The 18,612-nt window shown below is 42.5% G+C and overlaps 1 protein-coding gene across 5 annotated transcripts in view; it reads left to right on the forward strand.

Annotated features, from left to right (window-relative positions):
* Positions 1 to 11,075: 11,075 nt before the first annotated feature.
* palmdb (palmdelphin b) overlaps positions 11,076 to 18,612 on the forward strand; it is an 87,328-nt gene continuing 79,791 nt past the window's right edge. For 3 of the 5 annotated variants that reach the window (XM_040048806.1, XM_040048808.1, XM_040048809.1), the window contains exon 1: positions 11,076 to 11,220. The gene's annotated coding sequence lies outside the window, so the exon portion shown is untranslated. The remainder of the gene's footprint in view (positions 11,221 to 18,612) is intronic. The other 2 variants (XM_040048811.1, XM_040048812.1) reach the window with 1 other exon arrangement.

The raw sequence follows: 18,612 nt of genomic DNA on the forward strand, positions 1-18,612 counted from the left end.
TGATTCTGGAAACACACCTGATAATAAAGAAAAGTTGACTATCTGTAACAGGTCTGACTCTAAAGTCTTTGAGACCTTTTTGAAAAAACTTGTTGGCAGGACATCTAAACAGCAGGAGGAGGAGTTCAGTTGACCTAAGATGTCCTCCAGGTCTTTGCTGTTAATCGGGTGAAACTGTTTCATGGTGTTTAAACAGTTTTTTGGTGGACACAGTACATATCCTGGATCTGCTGTTGATGTACCAATTGCTTGTCTAATTTTTTGGATTTTTTCAGTGAAGAATTTGGCAAAGTCATTGCAGGCCATGGTCGAATGAAGTTCAGCTGCCACTGACACAGGAGGGTTTGTTAGCCTGTCAACTGTAGAAAATAAGACCCGAGCATTATGGCTGTTTTTAGTGATGATGTCAGAGAAGTAGGACCTCCTTGCATTCCTCAGTTGTAAATTATAATTGTGAAGTTTCTCTTTATAAATGCCATAATGAACCTGGAGGTTTGTTTTTCTCCATCTGCGCTCAGCTTTCCTACACTCTCTTTTTTCATTTTTCACCAGTGTGGAGTTTCTACATGGAGACTTTTTCCTTCCAGAGATAACCTTCACCTTAATGGGAGCAATAGTGTCCATTACATTTAACATGTTAGCATTGAAGCTATTGACGAGCTCATTGACTGACCCTCTGGGCAGGTCAGGTGTTAATGGGAAGACCTGGTTAAAAATTGCACTACTGTGTTCAGTTATACACCGTTTTGTGATCACTGTTGTTGATATATTTGTGTGGGCTGAGATTTTACTTTCAAAGAAAACACAGTAATGATCAGACAGGCCCACATCAGACACAGTAACCTTTGAAATGCTCAGGCCTTTGGAGATCAGTAGGTCAAGAGTGTGTCCTCTATTATGTGTGGCCTCTGTTACATGCTGAGTCAGCCCAAAGTTGCCCAGAGTGTTACTCAGGTCTTTAGTCCCTTTGTCCTGAGGGTTGTCCACATGAATGTTAAAATCCCCAGCAATAATTACACAGTCAAAATCAACACAGATCACAGACAGCAGTTCACTGAGGTCATTAAAAAAGTCTGTGCAGTATTTGGGAGGCCTGTAAACATTAAGAAACACAACTTTGGATGGGGCCTTCAGCTGTAAAGCCACATATTCAAAAGACTGAAAACTTCCAGGAGATAGCTGCTTACATTGAAATGATTCATTAAATAAGACAGCAACCCCTCCTCCTCTCCTGCTCGCCCTGACCTCACTGATAAAACTGTAGTTAGGAGGGGTCGTCTCGATGAGAACAGCTCCACTGTTACTTTGGTCCAACCAAGTTTCAGTTAAAAACATAAAATCAAGGCTGTGCTCAGTGATTAAATCATTAATTAAAAATGTTTTCCCAGCTAGAGATCTAATGTTTAATAAAGCCAACTTAAGTGTTTTAGAGGTATCACTTGTCCCCTCGTGTTTGGGAGCAGTCTGTGGCACACAAGGTATGTTTACTATGTTTAAAGATCTTTTAGAGTGCAGCTCTCTGTGTTTTGACCAGGCCACATGTCTCCTGTCACCTAAAAGTACAGAAATTTTAAAACCTTCTAGTAAACAGGGTCCCAGCTTCTCCTGGGAAAAGTCATCACTGCCATAATCCTCACAGCCCGGACCCTTCACACATCACGCATCAGACTGCGGAGACAGGGCATGAAGAGGAACTAAGGGGGGCGAGGCTGGGCAATGAGACTTCGATTGCTCTGTTGAGGGTGGGGCTCGATGGCGAGCCTTTGGCCGCTCTGGTGGGGGGTTTATGGGGGACAAAAAGGGATTGGGACGGGGGGTAGATCTGAGCCCAGCATTGACCCGCTCCATCATCTCCTCAGTGAATTTCAGGTGTGGGGAGGAGGGAGAAAGGGAGGGGGAGGAGGGTGATGGCCTGTCAGGGGTTTGGGGGACTGGGGAAGGTCGTGGTCCCTTGTCCTGGTCGTTGGTGTTGTTGAGAGAGTTGGAGGCAAATAGGGACCCCTCTTCTTGCCTTAGATGTCTCTCCTTTCTGAGGCTCTTCCTCAGATACCATGGGTGTCTCTCCTTTCTGAGGCTCTTCCTGGGTGGGGGCAAATGGAGCTCCTCCTCAAGGTTTCTGCTGGGCTTTGTCTGTTCTTGGAGTACTGTTTGTTCCTCTTTATGAGATAACTCCTCGTTTATCTCAGCCTTGGCACCAAGCACGGATGGATGACGTATGGAATAAAACAAGTTGGAGGTGAACAGTTTCACCCCTGACTTGTTAAAATTAAATCCATTTGCTTTGAACAGATGCCTGCGTTCCCAAAAAATATTAAAGTTGTCGATAAAGTGCACTGAGTGGTCAGCACATGCTGATATAAGCCATTTATTCAGTGTAAACAACCTGCTGAATCTCTCGTCTCCTCCTCTGACCGGCGGTACAGGTCCACTGATGAATACAGCTGCATTCAGAGAGTTTACAGTATTTAATAATCCAGTAAAGTCCCGTTTCAGAACCTCCGACTGTTGTTTGGACACATCGTTTGACCCTGTATGCAGAACAATGTTTGTCACAGTTGGATATTCATCTGCAATTTGAAGAATTCTCTCCTTCAGGTTGTTGACCATATCGTTAGGAAAGCAGAGGACTTTAGTGTTCTTACCGCACATCCTTTGTACATCCTTTACGGCAGAGTCACCCACAATCAGAGTTTCAGGCCTAGCCTTTAGCTTTCCCTGTGGCCTTTCACTTTTCAACAGATTTTCAGACCTTATTTCGCTGCTTTTAGATGGATGGTTGTCCGATATAGATCCAGGGTCCTTTGATAGTGGAGCAAATCTGTTCTGCAGTTTCACATTCAGTTGTTAACCTTCCTATTCACGGTTGTCCAGTCCTGTTTCCTCCCGTATACAGGGGTAGAAGAGCTTCTCTGTCTCGTAGGAAGTGAAGGCCAGTCGGTTTCAGAGATTTCAGCTCGCTGTGCCCTGCCTGTGATACGTCCTCCCCCTTCCACGAGACATGATTTATGTCTTGGTTTTGCACCAAGACAGTCTAAGGGGGGATTATCACTTGAGGATTTATAATAATGCACAGAGTCTACTTTCTTGGTCATGTTATCTGTGCTCCTTAGCTGTGTACTAGCTTGCTCATCGCCATTGTTTTGAATCAAAGGCAAGGTTGTTTCATTTCCACACAGTCCATTTACCTCCACGTTTACTTCTAAGCGATGAATTTTTGTCTCCAGTACTGCAATCTTCTGCAGGAGGCTGTGGTAGTCATCTGTGGAGAGGGAAGGCATCTTGTTGCTAGTTAGCCTAGCGGTTAGCACCTTTCCAGGCTATTGAGGCTGCTCGGTGCCCAGACGCTGTAATCAGGCTTCAGCTGTGTCTAGGCCACAGACACATGGAGCGCTGAGGACAAGGTAACCATAAAATGTTGCTGTTTCTGTTAAGAACACTCTAGTCCTAATGATCTACAAGTGTCCAGAAGTTATCGCAGGTAAGCTCACACGGAAAAAAAGGGAAAAAACCAGCATAAAAATCAATAAAAATCAATATAAGAAGCAAAGTATTCAAGAGCAAAGAGATGAAGCGTCCACACTCATAAAGGGGAGGAGCAAGAAAAGGGCAAGGCAAACTGAAATAAGACTAACATGAACCTAAACTGGGAGAACTAAACAAACAACATGAAAACCCTAGACATGAAACATGGCGTGAACAACAGACAACCTCACAAAGAATGAACAGAAACACACAGGCTGTATCCCAATTCAGGGTCTGCAGCCTTAAAGTACGCAGCCTCAACAATCCTCAAGGGCCGCGTACTTAAAGACCGCTAAGGCTGGAAGTGCGAGGCTTGTGAAATGGGACGGTCTAGCCTCCGTTGCGCTGCCCAGGTTGCCTAGCAACCATGATACTAACAGCTGGAAACGTGTCTTACAGCTTTGTTTGACAGAAATGGAGAAAATCTTTTGTTCATTTGTTTGTTTCTACATGAGCTTTGATCATTCTCTGTAAGATTAAGCTCAGCTATTGAACGGCGTATATTTTAAAGTAAAGGCTTTAAAACCAAGTTAGTACAAACGTCACTAATGTCACATAACTTTGCCGACATGTGGCCAACAGTAATGTTTTAATGTTCTTCGTTATTAAACATTTGCACATAAATAAGTGACATAATATTCAGTACTTACTTTTCACAGTTTACTCTTCGGCCGCTCTGCTTCTGCCGTCTGCGGCAGAATTCTCTACACCGACTGCCGCGCTATGAATTGTGGGATATATGGGACCACGAAGTCTACACTGCCACAGCCTTAAAATTCAGGGAAATGAAGGACACATTTCAGGGCCGCATTTCGAGCAGCCTTTGAATTGGGACAGCCTTCGGCGCACCGCTGTGATATAATCGGCCTTGAAATGCGGCCTTTAAGGCTGCAGACCCTGAATTGGGATACAGCCACAGACTAAATACACACAAGGGTGATTAGGGGAAGTGGAAGCACATGGGGCAACAGCTGACACTAGTCTGACATAACGAGACAAAGGAAGCAAAGCTGACTACACTGACATAGGACAGACCTTCAAAATAAAACAGGAAACATGAGACGCAGACGCGACAATATAAACTTGACAACATAAGACACGCAGCATGAAACAGGGAGAGGGAAACTCAAATACAGGGGTAGAAAACACAAAGAACCTAATAAACAAATGAACTTACCCTGAAGAACTTAAATATAACATCCAAATAAACGAAAACTCAAAACGCTGGGTCAACAGACCTAACAGACTTATGTCGTAATCGCCTTAGTTAAGCATGGCGAATGGTATTGATGTGGGGGTGGTTGCTGTGCGATTCATTAGCTGGAATGTGAAGGGTTTGAATGGGCCTGTCAAAAGAGCTAGGATTTTTAATCATCTTAAGTATCTGAAATGTGACATTGTATTTCTCCAGGAAACCCACCTGTTGGTAAAAGATCACATCAGACTTAAGAAAGGATGGGTAGGAAAAATGTTCCACTCGAGCCTTAACTCAAAAACATGTGGAACAGCCATATTAATCCATAAAAGAACTCAATTTAATGCTTCTACTGTTATCTCAGACCCGCAGGGGCGTTTTGTGGTGGTCTCAGGACTCCTGTACCATAAGCCTATGGTCCTGATAAATATTTATGCCCCGAACTGGGATGATGATAAGTTTATTGGCAAAATAATATCATTAATTCCAGATATGAACTCAAAACAGCTGATTTTTGGTGGAGACTTGAACTGTGTGATGAACGTAGCACTTGACCGTTCCAGCTCTAAACCTACAAATCTCTCCAAAAAGGCCAAGATATTATCTGTTTTTATGGCCCAAATAGGATGTGTCGACCTCTGGCGGTTTTTATTTCCACAAAGTAAGTCATTTTCTTTTTTCCTCTACTGTACATCATTCATATAGTCGAATAGACTATTTCTTCATTGATCAGAATCTTCTCCCCTTAGTCAGGAAAACTGAATATTTAACCACTGTAGAGTCAGATCATGCCAAAAGAAATAGATGACTTTCTAATTTTTAACCAGAAAGACAATGTTTCACCTTCTCTCTTGCGGGAGACACTAAAGGCTCTAATCAGGGGAGAAATCATCTCATATTCATTTAGAAAAAACAAAATGAATCGAATTAGGCAAGAGGAACTAATTAAAACCATCTCTATGGTAGATGCTCAGTACTGTCTCTCCCTGTCCTTTATAAAAGGAAGCTAGACCTCCAAATACAATATAATTTGTTATCAACCGAAAAAACTGAACGTCTTCTGTTAAAGTCACGAGGTTATGTATACGAGCATGGCGAACCGCACAGCAAATTCCACAAATACGAAAAGATGATGGTGAGTTAACAATTGACCCCGAAGAAATTAAAGAAACCTTCACTGCGTTTTATTCAAATCTTTATACATCTGAGATTACAAGTGACTGCTCTGATATGGAGCATTTCTTTGACAATCTTCAGGCTCCTCTTGTAACAGCGGCCCATAGGACTGAAGCTGAACTTCCACTCAATCATGCAGAAGTGACTACTGCACTAAAGGCGATGCAAAATGGCAAGGCACCGGGCCCTGATGGGTACTTCCACAGACAATGACTGAAGCATCTATTTTCCTCCTGCTGAAATCAGGTAAAGACAGCACAGAGCCTGGTTCATACCATCCTATCTCACTCCTAAACTGTGATGTAAAAATCTTGGCTAAGGCTCTTGCCCTTCGCCCAGAAAGCACAACCCACGACGTAATATCTGCTGACCAAACTGGCTTTATCCCAGGCTGTCACTCATTTACGAATGTCCGTCGGCTCCTAAATGTTATCCACTCTCCTGTGTCCAGCGAGGTGCCTGAGGTGGTTATCGCGCTAGATGCAGAGAAAGCATTTGATAGGGTGGAATGGGGTTATTTATTCGCTTGTTTAAAAAAATTGGCTATGGTCCTAATTTTATCTCATGGATAAGACTTTTATATGCATCACCCAAAGCCTCTATAATCATTAATGGTAAACGTTCACGATATTTTAAGTTGACAAGGGGTACCGGTTAGGGCTGTCCAATCAGCCCATAGTTATTTGCCCTGGCCATAGAGCCCCTCTCTATTACACTCAAAACCTTGCCATCAATTGCAAGTATTCATAGGATGGATAAAGAGCATAGAGTGTCCCTCTATGCAGACGAGCTGTTAATGTATGTATCTGATCCCGTTTCAAGTGTCCCCCATATCATCCACACCCTAAGCAGCTTTGGCTCCTTCTCTGGGTTGAAAATGTTTGATTTCTTTTTGATTTCTAAAATAAGCGTATATAATGGTTTTTCATACACACATTGCAATTGTGCTCATAGGAGTTGCTACTCAGTCATGTGGAGGTCAAAAGCTTCGTTCAGCGTGACCGACTGAACTGATATATTGAAGGGATGACTTAGAGTATGGAGGGATAAAATGCAAACACACTTACACACATAATTAAGCTAATCCTTTTGATTAGAGAGTCCCAAACGTGGTAGTCTGAACTAACTTTGAATAACTGAATGAACAAAAGCACAGTAGAGTATTAAGGCATAGCAGGGAGAGGTGTTTTGTTTATCCTTTACAGGAGATTTCAGGACCACAGCGAAAATCATGAAGGGGTTGGCGAGAAGGAAGCACCAGACCGAACGGAACCACCAGAAAGGGGCACCCAAAAGAAGCACAGAGAATCGCAGTTTCAGAAAATTTGTTGTTTAGGAAATTAAAAGCTTGTTAAGGTTAAATGTGAGCATAAAAGTAATGAAGAGTAATGAGAGGGACTTTAGTAATAGTTTGAAGGATTTCTATGTTAGGTAAGTTGCCCAAAATAGTGTTAAGGCTGGATATGTGCTACCCCTAAAGGGGGTGGAAAACCAGGAGTAAATTTTTAAAGAGGAAACGGGTTGACTCTATAGAGGCTGTTTCCAAAGAGTGATAAAAGTAATGTAGGACCTTTTACCAGAAAAAGCTAATTATATCTGTTCTTAGTTCACAGTAGTTATTGAGGGAGTCAGTTAATTAGGTTAACTAATAGAAATATGGTGAACTTTCTGGGGAAAGGTCAAAAGGGGGAAAGTGGTAAGGAATAAACATATTCTTAGTGCTTATTTTCTGAGTATATTGTTTTATGTATTTTAATATTGAAGGCTTGTAAAGCAAGGCCACTTTTGACTCACAAACTAAGTGCTCAGCCAGACTGAAAAACAGGAAGTTGGTGTAGAGCTGTACAAGCATATCAATAAAACAGGAAACCAGACTGAAAAAACAGGAACTAGTAACATATAAGGAGTGTTTGTATCGAGGCTGTGTGTGATGTGTAAAGTACCAAAATAACACCTATATGAGACACATTTTTAGCTTCTAATGTCAGAGATTCTGCAACAGGCTTTGGGCTGTGCAGGGCTCTCTCTTCCAGAAGATGATTGAATAAAGAATTATAAATGTTTTGACCACTCCTGAGTCGGGTTTTCTCTGTTCTATCATGGGGATCCAAGAATCGGGGTTAATAGGGTACAAACTGAACTTCAGTGAAAGCAAATGCTATCCTGTTAATGACCTGGCTCTTCAAATACAGAACAGTCTATACCTTTCAAAACAGCCCAAAACGGCTTTAAGTATCTAGGCATGAATATAACATGAGATTTGCACAATCTCTATGAAGAAAATTTCTGCCCACTACTTGAAAAGGTCAAATCAGACTTAAAGAAATGGAAGCCACTTCATCTATCGTTGGCAGGGAAGGTAAATTGTATAAAAATGAACATACTCCCCAAGTTTCTTTATCTATTTCAGTGTATCCCACTTTACCTTCCAAAATCATTTTTTAAATCTATTGATAAAGCTCTGATCTCATTTATATGGGATGGGAAAAATCCTAGAATACGGCTGGATTTGTTACAGAGGCCTAAAAACCTAGGTGGCTTATCCCTTCCAAATTTCGACCATTAATACTGGGCCTCAAATGTTCAAAAAATAATTTATTGGTTCCACACCCCAGATGAAGATTGATGCCAAATTGCAGCGGCATCTTGCATTTCCACCTCCCTTAGAGCCTTGGTCACCTCCAGCCTTCCAGTTTCCTCATGGCATCACACCACCAGTCTTATAGTTATTAAGACCCTCAAAATATGGGTTCAATTTTGAAAGAACTTTGGGTTTAAAAATCTTCTCCATTGGAGCCCTATTCATAATAATCACCTTTTCCCTCCCACCACATTAGACTGAATTTGCTCTTTGTCATTTGTCATTAGTGACAGGACCATGCCCGGGTCTCCCGGCTTGGTCTCCTGCCCTTGATGGATTTCTGGGAACGGGGGTGCCTATCGGGGCCACCCCACCACCCCCTACCCTGCCAATCCTTTCCTCCCCATCCCCAGTTGGCTCAAATTCCCACTCCATTACACCACCACACATGCAGCTCCTTGAGGTACAGGTGCGTCACTGAGGTGGCCCCTCCTGGCCACCTGTGCCTCAATTTTATTCCACGACTTGGACACATTACTAACACTCTCATAACACATATAGGGCCTTGGGGGTGGGCACGCCCAGAGGAGGATCTGTTTATTCAACCTCAGCTCTGGCACCGGTGCCCACCTCTCAATTTGAAATACATGTAGACACTGAAGGTTCTCGGTAGGGGTGGTGTTGACACCAGCTGCTGTCTGGCAGAGAGTTGTTGGCCCCTGTTTTTAAATCCACTTTAGAATGTCACACGGCAACACCACAATGAGAGAGCATAATGAAGGGGGTCTTCACACCCCCGTTCTCTGTTCACCATCAGCAAGGAGGAGGAGGCTGTCTGGTCGGGGTTTGGGCTGTTGGGCTTCCCTGCTGCTGCTTCTTTCCCTCTCCTTCTGTCTCTTCCCAACTTCTCTTTTCTTCATCTTTTTCTTTCCCATCTCCCATTCCTCTCCGTTCTGATTGTAATAACTTAAAAGTAGATAAATAATAAAGGACAGGGAAAAAGAAGGAAAAGGAAAGAAATGCAGAATCAGAGGAATACTAGGGAACACACATCTCACAAAGATATGATGTTGGAGTTTTCTTTGTTTTCTTTGTATTATTGTAGGGTCTACCTTACAATATAAAGCATCTTGAGGCGACTGTTGTGATTTGGTGCTACATCAAATTGAAAGCTTTGAGTTCCTTGTAAATATGGTCACCACATAGAGCCAGGTAGTCCAGTTTCACTGTCATTTTTAGCAGACCCATTCTCATCACGTTATTATCCCAGCTCATCAACACACAGTTACTACTGTAATGCTGGCAATGGTGGTTGGCACTCCTGTTCCTATAGCAACATCTGAAGTGGAGTGTTGTAGCTGCTCTAAAGATAGAGCCTTTGAAAAACAGCAGTTGGATGGTGGCATTCAGCAAAAACCTAAACTGACTGGTTACTGCAGAGAATGAATGGGGCCGTATAAAGTGGCAAAAAAGTAGAAAAAGAAATAATTTTCACTCTGCGATATATGGTAGATGACACACATTCAAGGTAGATTCCCCCACTGAACAGTGACAATCATGGATTACATGATGTATTGTATGATTACGTACCTGTAGTTTCTACCTGGTTATCGGTTTACTTATCTAAAATATGAAACAGGCCTTTCAGCCATATGTAACAGAGTCACTGTATTTAGGCTATAAAATCTAAACTCATATTCACTAGAATTTTCCACATTCATATGATAGTGTAACCTGGACCAAAGTAAAACTGTGAAAACCTCTGATGCCCTGTGTATTGATTTCATATGACTGTCGTTTACTAGCCTATCCATAACAGCCTGTTGTCAATCAAAAACTATTAATAACACATAAAAGCCATCTGAACAGATCAATAGAGTCTTTGCTTTGTACACACTGATCTTTATACTCAGTGTGACAGTGATGACTGCTAAAGAAGAAAAGGTCCACTTTGCCTTGTACACAGTAGCCGAGGGTTTGCCTACAAGCCCTAAGACAAATTTTTGCTGTATGTCATTCACCTTCACTCACTCCTGAATGTTTAATCGCTGTCTCCAATATCAAAAAATAAAAGCCAGAATTTTTTTTTAAATTGAGGATTCTCTACAAAATGCGTGGCAAATTGTTCAACAGTGTGCTGGAGTTCAGACAACGTAACACTGACATGAGCTGAAAACAAAAGAAGTAGGTTTCCATTGCACTGTGTGTGTGTGTGGGTGTGTGTGGGTCGGTGGGTGTGTGTGGGTCGGTGGGTGTGTGTGTGGGTCGGTGGGTGTGTGTGTGGGTCGGTGGGTGTGTGTGTGGGTGGGTGGGTGTGTGGATCGGTGGGTGTGTGTGGGTCGGTGGGTGTGTGTGTGTGTGGGTGTGTGTGTGGGTCAGTGGGTGTGTGTGGGTCGGTGGGAGTGTGTCGGTCGGTGGGTGTGTGTGGGTGTGTTGGGGTGGGATCAAGTGGCCGGGGTGGGGGGGGGGTGTTCACATGTGTGGAGCAATTATTTGGCAAGTGGTATTTGTGGCGCATGGCTGGGCCTTGTGACAGACTCATAGAGAGCAGAGAGGGAAAGAGAGAGAGAGAGCGGGAGGGAGGGGGGAGGAAGGGGAGGGAATCTTCTCAGTAAATCTGAATCTCTCTCAGCTTACACAATCTCCCGACAAAACCTCAGGCTCAGTAATGCTCGGTACACTGCAATAGTGAGCCGTACCATCCGTACCCTTTCTGCTGCTCGAGGACACACAAAGCACAAATCTGGTGAGTAGATCTTTGTGTCCTTGTACTGTTTGTGTTTGTCTCTACGTTAATATATGTGATGTATTTCAAGCTTTGCGTGGAATGTGGCTTTCACAGGTAGATACTCTTCTGTCAGACAGAGTGCTGCATGTAGAGCCCCCAGTGTGTTACAAACTACTTTGTACCATCAGTTACTTTGATGTAATGTATGTGTGGAACTGAAATGTCTCAAAAGGGTCTCTTGATTCTGTAAGCTTTTAATTCCTTTAAGCTGTCAGCTGTGTGCAACATCTCAGCGGGGGTCGGGTTTTAAATAACCAGTGTGTGTACTGATGCACTGGCACATACAGAGAGCAGCTAAAGAATCACTACGTTACATCTCTGAACATTATTCCACTGTCAGAAACAGAAAGAAAGACATTTGAAAGTGTGTGTGTGGGTGTGATGAATGTATATACAAAGACACACATATATGCACTCCCACATACATGCTGTTGTTTTGGGCTGCCTGCAGTACAGCAGTCATCCAGTGTCTTTTCCTTCCCACTCATTTCAGGTTGAGCTATAATTCAGCCGGTTTAAGGCTGCAGAGAGGAAATAATAATGAACTAGAGCTCATTTTTACTAATTTCTCACAATTTGAAATGAGGGTTCAGTTTGTTCTGGTGAATGGTGCGGCTGCTCGGTTGTTTTGGCAGATAGTTTTCTGCGCAGTTTTTGCAGTGAAGGGGCCGGCTGCTCTTGGGAGTGTTGTTGCTATGGCAGGATACGCGTCCTCTGTGACAGTATTTAGATGGGTGGTATGTGCCTAAGTAAGATGCACATGATTGCCAGGACTCACCAGTACAATCTGCTTGACTTGTCCCTGGCTTTCAAAGTGGAGCTCGGGAGCATGGCTCAGGGTCATCCACTGATCAGAAGGTCAGTGGTTTGATCCCCTGCTCCTCTCATCTACATGTTAATATGTCTTTGGCCAAGTGACTGATGCTAAATTGTCCTGAGGCAACTGAGTATGTGACAGTTACACTAAAGTGCATGAAAGTGAGTCTCAGTGGGTGCTGTGAGAGCATAAATGAGCACCAGTCCATTTACCAAATAATTAGAGAGGGTAAGAGTACAGACATGTTCCATCCTCTACACTGACAGTACACTGTTTATGCTGTCTGTCAGTGAATGAATCTAAGCATCATCACCTTAATCCTTAAAGGGTGATTCTCTTCATCTGGACGTATGCATCCAGACATCATCATCTTAACTTCAAATAAATCTTTGCTATACTTGATGTAACTCTGACCATGAACACCAGAACCACTGTGCACCAGTCACACACTGTTTTATTTCAAATCCATCACATTATTGCAAGCTAACCGATTTATGCTGCAGTAAGCTGCAGAGTATTTTCATGCAACCTTTAAATAGCACAGTTAGTCTTCCCCAGCTTGTTTTGCAGCACAAAATGTCCAGTTTATCAAACACCACCGAGCAGTCCTTACCCTTAAATTTAAGCTCTCTCTCCTGTCCTGTCTTTCTTATCTTTCTCCATCTCTGAGTGAAGTTAGCTCTTTTTTTCTCTACCTGTGAAATACAGCGGCTGTACCTTTAGTTAGCAGACACTTTGTGTGACAAACTGTGAATGGACTGGTTCTTATGTAGGTCTTTTCTGCTCTATTTGAGCAACTGAAGTGCTTGATGCAATCTTTGCATGCTCAGATGGTCACAGAGAGTTTGTGTTGGTTGATGTTTGCTGAACTGATAACGCTGTATTTGTAATTACTTGCCACTTAAAAAACATAACTCCCTTTATCTTCCTGTCATGCCTCTTTTGTAGCACTAGCTGGATGCTAAAGTACAGCAACTGCAACTTATAGATGCTCGTCTGGTGTTGCAAAAAAAGAAAAATACTCCAAAACAAATAAACAAACAAACAAACAAAACCACCCGTCGACTTTAACCCCTGACTATAGCACACGGTTTTACCTATTTCGTATCTTCTTATGTGACATACCCTGGTGATTACTACACAAACTGCCCTTCATCTGTTTGGGCTTAAATGCGTTTGATGTCTGAAGGCATGCAGTGAAAAAATAGCTCTGCATTAAACAAAAAGAAACAAGCCTGTTTTGAAAAAATAAGGAGTAGAGAGTACAGATTTTTGTTTAAAATAAACATTTTCATTTTACACGTTGGTTTTGAGAAATACCGTTTTAACATGTTTAAACTGTTCAGTTGTGCTATTTCCTTTTTCTTAATTCTGTCTCTGGCAGCTTTTGCAAACAGAATTATGATCTGAATGCACTGCCTTTCCGAGATCAGTTCTATTTATTCTCTATAGGCTCCTCTTGTTCAGGGGTTTTCTGCTTATTTCTTCATTTCTATTCATGTTATTTCAGTTATTACATTATATATGGAATACGGTATGCACCCCCATTTCCTACACCCTGCCACAGGGGCTGTAGGAAACCAATAGGATGGTTTTCTAGACCAGTGTTGATATTTCCATTTACAGTAACTCTGCTCTGGGACCTGCATACATGGAAAGCAGGAGGGCAGCGACAGCAAGATCTTTAGCACAGACCATAGCATCAATAGCAGCAACACAGTCATCAACAATGTCCCAGTGCACCGTTGAGTGAAGGGTAGCACCCATTGCCCCCACCACAGAGTAGCATGGACTGTGCAGAACCAGTTGTCCACTCAATTACAACAGAGACACACAGCAAAGGGACAAGACACACTGGTCTGGGTCTGGGAAAAGCTGCACCCAACTGTTGCTCCCTCACCCAGACATCCCACCACATCCAACGGGCCTGCGGGCATCCATGAGCCCCCAAGGCCCAGACCAAACATCCCAACATGGGCCAACCCACCCTACAGGGCGAGGCAGCCAACCCTGTGCTAGGAGGGACCCAGCCAGAGACCAGGCAACCCTGAGCACCAGGTCCCCAGGCCCCGCACCCAGACTCACCCAGAAGAGGCCAGCCACTCAGCTGGGGGCCAGGAGCCCCCACCACAAGCACCCCAGGTCCCACATCCCAAGAACACTAGGTAGTACCCTAGACACTCCAAAGCAGCAAACCCAGCTATCCAGTCCACTGGGAGCTGCCAGACCCCTGGAGTCCCAGAGACCGCTTTCATCCATGTGCAAGTCAAACAGGGAAACGAGAGTACAGCCGACCACTGCGACTAGTTGGAATTGGTCAGTGGACCAGAGAGACCGCTGCAACCCATCCAGATACTAATGGAAGAGGGAGAGAGGGAAATATTAATTGATGTTAACAATGTATTTCACCTTGATAAAGTGCTGTTTATCAAGGTGATGATAGTAAAGGCACATGGTGTTGGCCTGTGCACTGCTAATCCATCACAGATAAGATTAAGGAAGGAGGAGCAGGGATTAAAAAGCAAGAGGATGTTGACTGAGTGGCCAGACAGAGAGGGAGGTTTTGGAATCATGTCACTGGGCCTGGAGTCTGACACTGATCAAAGCACTGGAATAGAAACCTAAGACAATGTAACTGGTTAAAAAGAATTGTTTGATTTTAATTTTAATTTACAAAAAAGGTAAAATAAACATATTTGACAAAGATTTGATAAGGATTAAAAATGTAAAAAATTCATAAAAGAAAGGGGATCACTTATTGGATTGTGTTTATGTTTGCAAGCATAAAATAAATATATAAATATATGTACTATAAATAAATCCCTGTGGTTGTGTGAGTTCTCCGTCTTCCTACAGTGCAGAGACATGCAGTTAGTGGGGTTATATGCTGATTTTAACTTGCCCATAGGTGTAAATGGTCATCTGTCTCTCTGTGCTAGCCCAGCATCAGGCTGGCAGCCTGTCCAGGGGGTACACTGCCCTTTGCCCTATGGTAGCTGACATAGGCTCCACCTCTCTGCGACCCTGATAAGGATAAGTGGAAGGGAATGGACGGACAAATTGAATGCTACATCAGATGTATGTGCAGAAAGCAGTGAGTATGTAAAAGTGTATTAAAAGCATGTCAGGTGTTTAGGAGTCTAATGGCAGCGGGGAAGAAAGACTTATTTAGCCTACAGGTCCTAGATTTCACACTTCTGTATCTCTACCTGAGGGTAGACGTATGAACACCCTGTTTTAGAGGCTGATGGGGTCTTTGAGGAGGGAAGTAGCTATCCTGTGGATTCTGTGATGATAGACGCTCAGCAGAGAGGGCAGTGGAGTCCTGATAATCTTTACAGCAGTCTTCACCACTTTCTGCAGGTCTTTGGAGTCCATAGCATAAGTGTTGCCATACAACACTGTTATGAAGCAGATCAACATGCTCTCAACCACACAGCTGAAAGAGTTGCTGAGGATCATAGGCAAGATACCAAACTTCCTCAGCCTCCTCAGAAAGTATAGCTGCTGTTGAGTCCTCCCAACTAGCTGTATGCTGTTAAATATCACTGATGCTCTTCAGTCTCCTGAATGAACAGTGCCTGGTGCCTGTCTCCTCACCTCCATCCTGTAGGCTGCTTTATCACCAGCAGTGGTGAACGTTGGGATGATGTTATCCTTGTGACAGGAAACACAGTAGCCTGTGAACAGGCTTTTGGTGAGGAAAAGGTTGACTACACTGAGACTACACTGTAAAATCTGTCAGTGGATTCTAGATTTTTGATTATAAGGGGTGTAGGAGCCATTTTTCGGTTGATACCTTATGTATGCCACTAGAGGTCATTTTTTGAGTTTTTGGTATGGTGAAGGTATTTAAGGTAGACGCACTTAATCAGCATCAGGTGTGTTGTTAATCGGAAGAAGGCAAACAGTTTGTGACCGCTGCGCTGTTGTGTAAAATTGTGTTGGGATAAACATCTAAAGGACAAGATGAGTACAACTGGAGTTATTGGACTGTTTAATAAATTCATGCATACCAGTGACATCATGTCACCCCCGTCACACCGAACGCCTCAGTGGCTTCAAGTGTAGGCATAGCCTCTACGTGGTACAATATTTTATTTTTGATCTTTAATTAAGTCCTGCCATTAATTAATTCTTCGATCTTAAATATGATCAACCTATCTCTAATGATCGGCTATGTACCACAGGCCTTCAAGCTGGCTGTAGTTAAACCTTTACTCAAAAAGCCATCTCTAGACCCAGCAGTCTTAGCTAATTATAGGCCAATCTCCAACCTTCCTTTCATATCAAACATCCTTGAAAGAGTAGTTGTCAAACAGCTAACAGATCATCTGCAGAGGTTTATTTGAAGAGTTTCAGTCAGGTTTCAGAGCTCATCACAGCACAGAAACAGCTTTAGTGAAGGTTACAAATGATCTTCTTATGGCCTCTGACAGTGGACTCATCTCTGTGCTTGTCCTGCTAGACCTCAGTGCAGCGTTCGATACTGTCGACCATAATATCCTATTAGAGCGATTAGAACATGCTGTAGGTATTACAGGTACTGCACTGCAGTGGTTTGTATCATATCTATCTAATAGACTCCAGTTTGTGCATGTAAATCAGGGGTGTCAAACTCAATTGCACAGGGGGCCAAAACTCAAGGCAGACTTTAGGTCACGGGCCAAACAAGATAAACATTTATTGAACACACTAAAACAATGTTTTTTAAACATAAATATGAATAAAAACAGACAGGAATATTATTCCAGAATAAATAAACTTAGAGAAAATAAACTTTAACTTTAAATATTTTGCTCTCCATAAAAATATATCCTGTCAAAATTATGCAAGTTAGAAATATGAACATCCTGCTATAACCCCAGAAAAAATAAATGAAAATTGTACTTTTAAGTAAATGCTAAAATACAAACAAATCAAAACAATGAGATTTTGTTGCTATTATGCCATTTTATAAAAAATAAAATAAACTTAACATATTTTGCTCTTCATAAAAATATCTCCTGTGAAAATTATACAAAATTCAAAATATGAACATGATGCGAAAAAACCCCCAACAAGAAATATAAATAAAATTGATGCTTTTCAGCAAAGGTTAAAATAACAACAAATCATAACATTCAGTTTTCTTTGCTCTTATGCCATTTTGTCAGAGCTGGATGCTTGGCATTTTTGTTTGTCAACAAGTTCGTTTAGGTTTGGTGTGCAGTGCGCTCAGTTTACCTGCAAAGTGCGCATTTGGGAACACTGTTGCGCCGACTTGGTTCAACATTACTTGGCAACAGGGAAAGTGAGGCAAGTTGCACTGGTGCATTTGTGACTCCCATAAGAGCAGCTTCACTTGAAACGCCTTCACCGCATCATACATGTCCATGAACTGACAGGTTTCCTTGCTGAGCTCAAAAACTCTGTTGAGAACTTTTCCCCAACTCAGCCAACGGAGCTCTGCATGATGAGGAGTGTCGGCAAACTCTGAATCTATTTTCCACATAAAAGACTGAAATTGATGGTGATTTAAACCTTTAGTTTACAGTTTGTGTTACGGTGATCATTACATGCTCCATTTTATGACTTTACCACACAGCGTTTCCTGGTGTGTGATGCAGTGATATGCTGTTAACTCGCCAGTACAGTCCTCCTCCTGCATCTTTAATCACATCCTGCTGACTAGTGCACTTATTTCACTGGTAGTTACACTTTGACATACGTTTTCAAAAATGTTATCCCTCCCAGGAATTTTGGAACATTTTCCTAAACTTCTGCCCAATGTTTACAGCATTGATGAAACTTGATATAATCAAACATTCACCAGTGCTATTAGTAGCTTTTGGAAAATTTGTAATATAAAATACATTTTTAGGCTTGCTTTATATCAAATATAATAAAAAATGGGGTGGTCAAAAATATTAGCCCTATTTGCTTTCAAAACACTGAGAGTAATTAACCAATCAGCTTTGAAACCACATCTGTGCAGTCAATTGACTTCCTAACAAGATTCAATTGCATAAAAAGGGTGCAAGGAACAGGACACATGAACACATGAGAGGAACTAGTGTTACTGACCATTGCCAAAAACAAAATAAATAATTCTGGAGTTCAGAAAAAAGATAGTAGAGGCTCATGATAAGTGGCAAGGCTACATTGCCATTTCCAAGTAATTCACAGTGTCTAGAAATGCTGTATGTTGCATCATTGCCAAGTACAAGGAGACAAATTCTGTAAGAAGCACACCTGGCCATGGCCATAAGCACAAGATTTCAAGAACTCTGGAGAGGAAAATAGTCACAGATGTCTGCAAGGAACCGCGGACATCTGGAGTTGATGTTTCAAGGACCACAGCTGTGACTGCTCTTCATCGTGGTGGACTTCAGGGGTATCGTCCCAGGAGAACCCCTCTACTCAAAGAGCAGCACATCACAGCCCAAATGAGGTTTGCCCATGAACATTGGAAAGGTAAACATGAATTTTGGAAGTCTGTGCTTTGATCCGATGAGAATAAACTGGAACAGTTTCAGCACATAGTTGTTGTT

The sequence above is a fragment of the Simochromis diagramma genome, unplaced genomic scaffold (genome assembly GCF_900408965.1).
Source record: "Simochromis diagramma unplaced genomic scaffold, fSimDia1.1 OVJJ01000125.1, whole genome shotgun sequence".
NCBI classification, from domain to species: domain Eukaryota; kingdom Metazoa; phylum Chordata; class Actinopteri; order Cichliformes; family Cichlidae; genus Simochromis; species Simochromis diagramma.